Source organism: Capsicum annuum, chromosome 1 (genome assembly GCF_002878395.1).
Source record: "Capsicum annuum cultivar UCD-10X-F1 chromosome 1, UCD10Xv1.1, whole genome shotgun sequence".
Taxonomy (NCBI): Eukaryota; Viridiplantae; Streptophyta; class Magnoliopsida; order Solanales; family Solanaceae; genus Capsicum; species Capsicum annuum.
In genome coordinates this window covers 115,122,456-115,132,238 of record NC_061111.1, presented here as the reverse complement: position 1 = coordinate 115,132,238, position 9,783 = coordinate 115,122,456, and the positions used below count along the sequence as shown (strand labels likewise).

The 9,783-nt window shown below is 34.0% G+C and overlaps 1 pseudogene; it reads left to right on the top strand.

The window, feature by feature from the left end:
* Positions 1-3,840: 3,840 nt before the first annotated feature.
* LOC107855184 lies at positions 3,841-7,443 on the top strand (annotated as a pseudogene).
* Positions 7,444-9,783: the final 2,340 nt, after the last annotated feature.

The following is a 9,783-nucleotide window of genomic DNA, read 5'->3' as shown; positions in this document are numbered from 1 at the left end:
TTGATTGTATTCTGTCCAAGGTACAATTAAGTATCTTACTAGTCATATGTTAGGGCACGAGTGGTATGTTAATAAGTAGTATGATACCCTAAGTTTAGTCTAGAGGATTTTGCCTAGGGTACGGGTTAGGGGTTACCAATCATATGATTGGATACAAGTTGGTCTAAGAACTCGTATGTTGGATAATTTTGGGGTTCAAGTTGATGCCTGGGGTACGATTGGTGGGTACCACTCATATGATAAGGTACGATTTGGTAGGGTGGTAGTACCCCCGATGCGCACATATTTTTAGCTTTTAACTGAGGATATTTTGGACATTTCCCACTCGAAAGCCCTTAAATCCCCACATATTAAAATATATTGTGGCCTCTCATAACATACTTTGAAAGATCATAACACATCAAAAATCCTCTCCAAATTCTATCAAGAAAATTGGGGCTAGGGTTCTTCAAAAGTGTTCATCTAGAGGCTTAAGAGACAAGTTTCTTCTGTGAATCTTCTTAAATAAGGCATGTGACTCTTCCCTTATTTTTAGTTCATAAATATCATGTGTTTTAAAGTCTGATTATGATTCTTAAAAGGTGGTTTTGAATATCAAATTGAGGTTTTTGTTGCATATGGTTGAGTATTATTTACTCTTGGTTTAACTTGTGTTTATACATATTTTTGGTGATGGTTTTTACATTTAGGTGCTTGGTAATTGTGATTTAACAAATGGGTCTTGGGTAACCCCAAACTTGATGGGTTTTACTTTGGTCTTAGTTATGGTAATGATATGCCCTCAAAATGTTTGTGAAAATGCCTAAGAGAATAAACTAGTCACATGTTAAATGGTGTTTTGAACTAAGACATTGTCCTAATGAATATGAATGGTTGGTAAATGATTTTGTGGTGGTCTTGTTGGCCATGTAATGATTTAAATGGTAACCTTGGTGGTTTAATTGGGTAATGGATTTGAGTCCCTAAACATTAACTTGATTTATGTCTTTGTTAGACAATGGGTTCGAGTCCCTAAACTTTGAATTGAATAAGTATCTTTGTAGACAATGGGTTCGAGTCTCAAAGTCAAAAGAATGATTGGTTGATTGATAACGGTAATGACATATGGTATACTTGCAAGTATATTGGTATGATGATACCAACGAAGTGCCTTTAGTAAGTAGTTGACTAAATGGTTGTGTATGTGAAATGATGGTTTTTAAATTGGGATTTAAAGAGGGATGTGTATCCAGGCCATGAAAGTGAAGTCCGAAGGACTAACACTGGAAACCGTGCTAGCCGATGTAGGTATCTTATGAACGGGTGGTTTTAGTCCTCCCGAATGAACATATGAAAGGGAGGTTTGAGTCCTTCTTACTGCATATATTGGTGCTTAAGTCACCTTGATTATTCCTGGAGGTTCGAGTCCCCTATATAGGCATATAAGGTTATGGATATTCTCTAGTTCATGCGGCTACACATATTGGGGCCCTTCCAGCTAGGGGAGATCTAGGCCCATATAGCCGGTGGGTGCCTTGTTCTATAACGGTCATGCTACACAGCCCATGTTAATGATTTTAAATTTCATGTTAATCTTGTTCCCTAGCCCTGCATGGTATATACATATATACATATATATATATACATGTATATATATATATATATGTATGTATATATGTATTGCATTGGGTATATGCATTGGTAGGTTGGATTTGAACTGTTAGCATTATTTTATCCTTATCCTTGAGTAAAATACTAGCACTCCAACCGCTAACCGCGTTTGATGTTGTATCCCCATCTGATACAGGTGTTAGTTATACTACACCTCTTACTTAGTGATTGGACTTGGGAGCATCTTGGGTTGACTAGAAGTGGTGAGCTTCTATACTTCGGAAAGCTCAATTTCTTGCTTTCAGTTTCTTATATTTTCATTGGTTTAGTCTTGGACATTGGTTTTGGCTATGATCGGGGGCATGCCTCAACCGAATATTCTTGAATTTCTTTTAGATGGACAAAATGTGGACTTGGGTACGTTATAGTATAGATATGACTTGGTTATTATTCTAATTTTGGTTATGGTTGTTGATTTGGCATATGATGGTTAAAGTTGTTTGGGTTGGTCATGCTCTTGGACCTTTCCCAAAGTATTTGTGTTGCTAACTACTCTATCTTGTTATATGTTCGAAATTCATCCGACTCAGGGTATATGTTGGTTGGTTGGATTGGGTAGCGGGGTGATCTTCGGTCCTTGTTGAGATTGAGATGCCCATTACGACAAGACCCTGGTTCGGGTCGTGTCAATCTTTCATTTTTTATTCTTCATTTTCTTCATTATTATACTTCTCTGCATCTTATTCACCAAAAAACTTTAATAAAAAAGCTCTAATCCTTTCTTTCTCATTCTTTCTCTCCACCATCCATTAAACTTTTGATAAATTTTAATAATATTTAATTAGATTATATTATTAATTTTATTTTAGTTCAATTCAGTGTCTCTCAATTTGATTGAAAATTTTATTTTTTTCAAAATACACATACACTGAGAAGAAGAGAATAGAAAAAAATACACACTCATACATAGTGCAAACATACACACGCAGAACGGAGAAAGAGGGGAAAAAATTGACTTCGTTCTCGATCTCACCGGAAATAGTCATCTTAACAAAGACAACCATCACCGGCGAGGTCGTCTCTATTGTCATCAATTGTCGAAAAAGACAATAACAATAGTAGCCTACAAAAATGAGCCGACCTGAATTTTGCCCTAATTTGATTAAAAAAGTTATTTTTGTACACATGGATCATCACAAAGTGGACAAAAGAAAAAGTGTGTGTGTGTGTTGGTGAAGGTCCATTGATGGCGTCCTTCTCCGAGAAGTTGGAATTTGGGGTTTTAGGGGGTTTAGGGTGGTGGGTTAAAGAAGAAAATGGTGGGGGAGGGAGTTTTATCGGTTGATTTTTACAAAAATTTAAATTAATTATTTAAAAATTATTTTAGAGAAAAATGACAAATGTTGTCATATTATTCATCACTTTACACATCATCGGGGTGTGTAATATATGCATATTGTATATTTTTGCTGATTGTGTAAAAAGTGCCAAAATAATACATCGGAATACTAGTTGAGGTGCCTAAAATGAACAACATCGACTTTAGGTGTCAAAGTGAAATTTCGTGCCAAATTTAGGTGTCTGGCGATGTGTTTGACCTATATATATATATATATATATATATATATATATATATATATATATATATGTATGAGATGCATATAAAAATTATATTTTTATTGTATAGAACATATATCTGTATAAGATATTTATCAAATTTATATCAATATTATATAAAGCTACCAACAAATGGTTAGAAATGAAATTAAAATTCAGTGACCGTTTTGTATCAATTATTTCATCCGAAGTGCTATTTATGTCTTTTTCTCAAGGAACAATGGAGGGTCACAAAACTAATTTTAGATTGGGACTCTCCCATTGGGAATTTTTTCATTTTTATCTAACTTGTGGTAAACTTAAAAGACGAAAAGAATATTTAAGGGACTATTTTGAAGTTGCACTCAAACTATCATGTATCATTTCTGTCATTTTCTCACTATTAAACCCTAGATGTAATTTCCGTGCTCATCTTTTGTGCACACTCCATTTCATGCACGAAATACAACAAGGTTTGAGTGGTGTCGATCAAAATCCACTTCACAAACCTCTATGAGCTTCATTTTTTTTTTTTAAAGTTATGTCATTTTGAAAGCTAATTGATACTCCCTTTATCGTTCCAATTTATGTGATAAAGTAGTTTGATTGGACACGGAATCCAAGAAATATGTGAATTTGTTGTTGGAGGTAGATAATTGATTATCCTTTTGAAAGCTAGTAATAAAAGTTGAGACCAGTCATTCTTGCTGATTTCTTGAAACAAAGTGAGCTGATATAGAAGGGGGAAAGAAAATAAGAAAGGTTCACTGCACAATTAATGGCAATCTTGAATGCTTATGCAAATGGGGTTTGCTGTTTTGATTTGCTTTGCTGAATTTCTCTTTGAGTGGTGGGGTGTGTATTGATGGTGACCATGAGTATATAGAACTATAAGACAAGAAGTTCTTTGTTAAAATGATCTGTCAGGTTTGGAGTTCAAATGAAACCCCTGGTTCAATAAAGTTGGGTTGAACACCATGAGGTCTCAAGTTGAATTTCGAATAGAGACAAACACTAGGTGATGTCTTCCAATCTACCTAGTACCTGTTGCTGGTGGGAGGCGGCATGTATCCCGTGGAATTTAGCATGTATCCCGTGGAATTTATTCGAGGTGTGCGCTAGTTGGTACGGATATCACGGTTATTTAAAAAGAGAACTTTTGTTAAATGACAACTTCTGGCTACTTGCAAGATTGTATGTGTACATTGGATCGACCAATTAACTGTTGCCTTGCCTAGCTGATCAAAATAAGTCTTGATACATGGAAAACAAGAATTTCAGTTTATATAGCAGGGCCTAGAGCATTAATAGCAATAGGAAACTAAAAAAAGGAAAAGGGAATGCACACTATCAGATAACTAATAAAAAATAGAACAAATTCTTTTTTTTTTTTTGATAACCGTGGTGTTTGAGCCAGTTTATGTGCACCTCAACTAATTCCATAGAATGCCTGCCACCTCCCACGAGAAACAGGTACTAGGTAGATGAGAAGAAATCACCTAGTGTTTGTCTCTCTTAGGAATTGAACGTGAGACCTCATGGTGGTGCTCAACCCACTTCATTGAACTACAAGGCCACACCTTGGGGTAAATAGAACAGAATTTTAAATATATGCATATTATTCCAACATAACTTACCATTTTCAAAGAAAATTAACCCCCCAATACAATCTTATTACATAAAATATTAGTACAAGTGTATATGCATTTATGTTTTGTGTCTGCTATACTGTTATTGGTCCTAAGCGGGGGTCTATCGAAAACAGCTTCTCTACTTCACCTGAGATAGTGGTATGGTCTGCATACACTCTATCCTCCCCAGACCCTACTAGGTGGGAATACACTGGGTATGTTGTTGTTGTAATTAGTAGAGAAAGTTATTAGTATCAAGTTTCCTGAAGTAGTATCATAGAGGTTAATGAACTTATGATTTACTACATTAACCCATTTTATTAGTTCACTTTTTTTTTTCTTGTGAAAAAGGGAGGGGTGGTTGTTGTCGAAGGGATATTCTTCTTACTTCTATTACTTTTGATTTGTATTTGCATAATATTGGTGTGAGATGAGTTTAAATGGAGTAATATGGTTAGTGAGGATTCATGTAGCTGTCTCCAACTTGTTTGTGACTGAGGCATATATAGTTATAAATAAAAGCTGGCTTTGGTCACCTAAGTTAAATGTGCTCAGGAGGCTTCTGCCATCTTTATTATCATCAAGGAAGTTGCTTTGATAACTGCAAAAGATTTTCTCTTAGCATAAAAATATGAGACCTTGCTCTTAAAAAAGAATTCTGATTCATCCGTTTTGCAATTTTGTTCTAACTCATATCCCTGCGAGATTAGTGCAGATAACCAAGCCTCCTCATAGTCGACTGGTCCTGATTGAATGCCCCTGAAATGGTGGTCTTTTCAAATGCTAGATGTTCCATAGAAAGAGAGGAACTAGAGGTCCCTTGAGCACAAATACAACCACATACAGAGAATAAAGACTAATATTATTTCGTTTGTTTTGCTTTTGGTGTAGAATTAAACTTGTTTATAAGCTGAATATATTTTGGAGCTCCTAAAGTCCCTACAGCTTTAGACATGGATATACGTTTGTTTTCTCACTTTTGCCACAACAGATCTCTAGCTTTCTTACTTGGTGCTGTTGTGAATTAAGCCTTCGGATTTCACCCCAAAAATATAAATACAGCTGATATTTGCCAATAAAATTTCAACTGTGGAAGCTAGATATTATAAAATTCTTTAAAATAGTTGGTTTTGGCCATTTGCAGCATTATAGTAGTGTAAAATCTGGTGATTTCTTCCCATTTCTTCCTATTTGTTATATGCTAAGTTGTTATTGTGCTGTTACTTTATTGCTATGCTGCATGGTTATCCATTGGTAATATCTGAGAAATAGTTCCATTCATCTGCATTGTTAAATTCAATATTGAAAAGAAAAGTAATGTGAGGTTTAAGCTTAGTTTCTTGTTTGTTCAGTTAGACGGCTATTCCTATAGGGATTTATAAAAAGCGGTATCAGCAGTTTAAGCTGAGAAAATAGGCAGGGTTTACGCCGTCGACACCAATGATTGCAAATGGACACAGATACGTACTGTTTTTAATTACACCATGTGTAGATTCCTCAGATTGGTTATGATACTTTCTTTGTGCTGAATAAAGGACCAAGAGCATTTTTCAGTTAAGTTGTTTCCTATAGTTTGTCTCATAGTTTTGAAATCACAATAAATCCAAATCCTGCTTGGGTATAAAATTGAGGTTATGAAGGAGATGCGCATGGATGTAGTTACACCAAAGATTCGAGTTAAATTTTTACGTAAGCAGCAGCAGGTAGTAGTTTTGATGGTTAGTTCAGAAGCACATCCTATGATAGGATCTTGTATTCTGTTTCAAAATCTTATTTAGTTTTCGTTCACTGTATGCTTTGGCATCCACTTAAAATCATGTAATAACACACTTGGAACTCTCGCTTGATAACTTGATAGCTGCCTAAATCCCATACATCACATTTCAGTATGCCTTGATAGTTTCTAATTTTAACTAATATGGTAGCTGAAGCTTCTCGTCGCCTAATAAATGAAGTAGGAGCTAAGTTCAATTGATAGACTTGCTGTGTAAAGTTCGACTTTGTGAAAGTTTTTTATGAATTTGTTTCCAGGACCAATGGCTGGAAAAGCTGCAAAGTCAGTAGCAAAAGCAGTTGGGCAATATCAATATCCGTGGCAAGAAAAGTTGGTAAAATACAAGGATGAGCTTTCAAAGGGAGTTTGGGTTTACTGGGAGCTGGGTGCCTGGAAACCTCTAGGGATTAAGCTCCTGGTCGAGCTCGTCTCCGCAAGGAAGTTGTTCCTGCTGGACAAGATTGGCCATATGATTCAGCGAGGAAGGTAATCAGAACGAAGCAGAAAGGGCACAAGTGTGACAGAATATCAGCAGAGAAACGGGCAAAGACAGCTGAGCTGATGCAAAAAATGCCTGAACGATTATAGGAAGAGAAGATGGTGAAGGAAAATGAAAACAGAAGATGGTGCTGCCAGAAAAGCAGTGCAAGAGTAGATTTTTACCCTGAGAATGCATACTGATAGTTCTCAGCAAATTTCTATTTTTTGGATAATGTACTTGTTACAATATCGACGAAGCATTTCCTTCTTGCCTTGTTCCCGTCCCTGTATTTCCAAACATCAGTGCTCATCTATACCGTTGCAATGGGCATTAATAATGGGATTTGCCTTGTCATTCGAGTGAGTTTAGAACTGACGGTTTTGCATGAAAACGAAGGGTGAGAGTAGTACAAGAATGGGGTGACCCTCTATGAAGTCCTAGTGTTGTATCCCATGTGAAGGGAAGCATTGACGTAATTGGTAAAATTGTTGTCGTGTGATCATAGGTTCGTGTCGGAAATGTTCTCTTGCAGAAATGCAGGGTAATCTTTGTGATCTGGCTCTTTTCTAGATCATACGCATAGAGGAATTTAGTGCATCTTGGTTGTCCTTTAATCTTATGAAAACTAACAAAGTATGAGTACGGTGAAGGTGCAACGATTTGCCAGCTTTTGTTTTTTGTCAGCTAGTTTGGATTGTTATTTCGGTTCATAATATGTGGTATTGTACTGTGTTATTTTGATGCATATAATATTTTTTGTTGTTACGTAATGTCACATTAATTGTTTGATGAAATAAATTTTCAATACTATAAAGAAAAATGAAGTCTCTCCGTTTCGTTTTTGTTGGCCCTTTTTCTAAAAATATTTGTTTCAATTTAATTGTTCTTATGATGAAATCAAAAAGATTTTATTATGTTCTTCCAATGTTACCTTTATCATTAAATGACTATACAAAGTTTATATATTCAAATTTATATTTTTAAAGTATGATTAATAAGGCTGATTTAATAAAATAAATCTCTAAAAAAATATTTTCTTAAGGGAAATGTCAAGTCAATAAGGGTTAACTATTTTAAAACGGAGGGAGTATAACATATAATTGTTATTAAAAAAGATAGGATAAGATAGAATTATTAAATAATAAGATTAGATAACATATCTAGTGTATTCTCATAAAGTAGGGTCCGGAGAGGGTAAAGTGTATGCAATCCATACCACTACCTCACTTGAAGTAGAGACACTGTTTTCGATAGACCCGACTCAGGATAATAAGACAAAAATGAGAAAAATAAAATAAAATAGCAATATGAGCACGCCAAATTGGTCTTTAGAGAAAATGAAAATTTTAGTTGTTACATTAGGGGTGTGCATCGTTCGGTTCGATTTTACATATTACCGATTCAGTTTATCAATTTTCAATTTTTAAATATGCTAAACCAATAACCAAAATAATAAGATATTTTTTATTGATTTTTGATTTATCGATTTTTAGTCCTTAACGGTTCAATTTTCGGTTTAACCGATAAGAATATACTCATAAAATAGAAATAGTAGTAACTAACATGAAAAAAAATCGAATCTTAGTTGCAATCAAAAATCCTATATGATGTGTTTTAATTTATAAGAATCTTCAAGTTTGAACTAAATATTGTTAGGAAAAATTAAGAGTTTGTATAATTGAAATAATAGGTTTGTTAATTTGTAGAAATTAAAGAAAAATTAAGAATATATATATATATATATATATATATATATATTCTTATTGGGTTATCGGTTTACCCAATAACCCAATAAGAAAAAATCGAACCGAATCAATAACCCAATAAATTTTTTTTATAAAACCATTCAAAAATATTAACTCAATAACCCAATAACAATAAACCAATAATATTTTTATCGGTTCAATTTATTGATCGGTTCGATTTTTGTACACCCATAATTACATTACCAATGATTTAATACAGAGTCATTCGACTTTGTGCTTAAGTCGACATTACAAACAAGTATTTGTAATGAAAGTGCTTTGTAATTACACCTAATTCAATTACGAGCAGCTCTATTTGCCCACACCTTGTTCCTTTGGATTCAATGCTTTTCCACTCCTCTATTTTCATTATAAGCAAATCACTCTGGTTATTTCAGTAGGACTAAACAATGAATTCTCTTTGTGATTTGGCTCTTTCTTATCATTTTATTTTGCACTGTTCACTTTCTACTGGAAAACTATTACTGACCGGAAGGTTTTAAGTAACTTATAGAGTGTGTTTGGTACAAAAGAAAACATGTTTTTAAATTTTTTCATGTTGGTTGACTTATACGTTTTGAATTTTCTTTTTAATTTTCTCATGTTTGATTGGCTTAAATATTTTGAAAAATATTTTTCAAATTAATTTATTTTCCACAAGTTTAAGGAAATAATTTATTTTCAAAGAATAAGGAAAATATTTTTCAAAAATCTTTCAATTTTACTCTCAAATTAAAATATTTATACAACTCTCAAAATCACCCACCCCTATCCCGACCCCCAATATTCTACCACCCACCCCCTACCACTCCATCCAAAAAGAATATTTATTTATTTTTTAAAATATTTGAATCTTGTTTTTACCTCATCCCCTACCCTGACACCCACCCCCTCCAAAAAATATTTTTTTCTTTTAAAAAAATAATTTTTACTTTTTAAAAAATTTAAACTTTTTCTTTAGCTCCC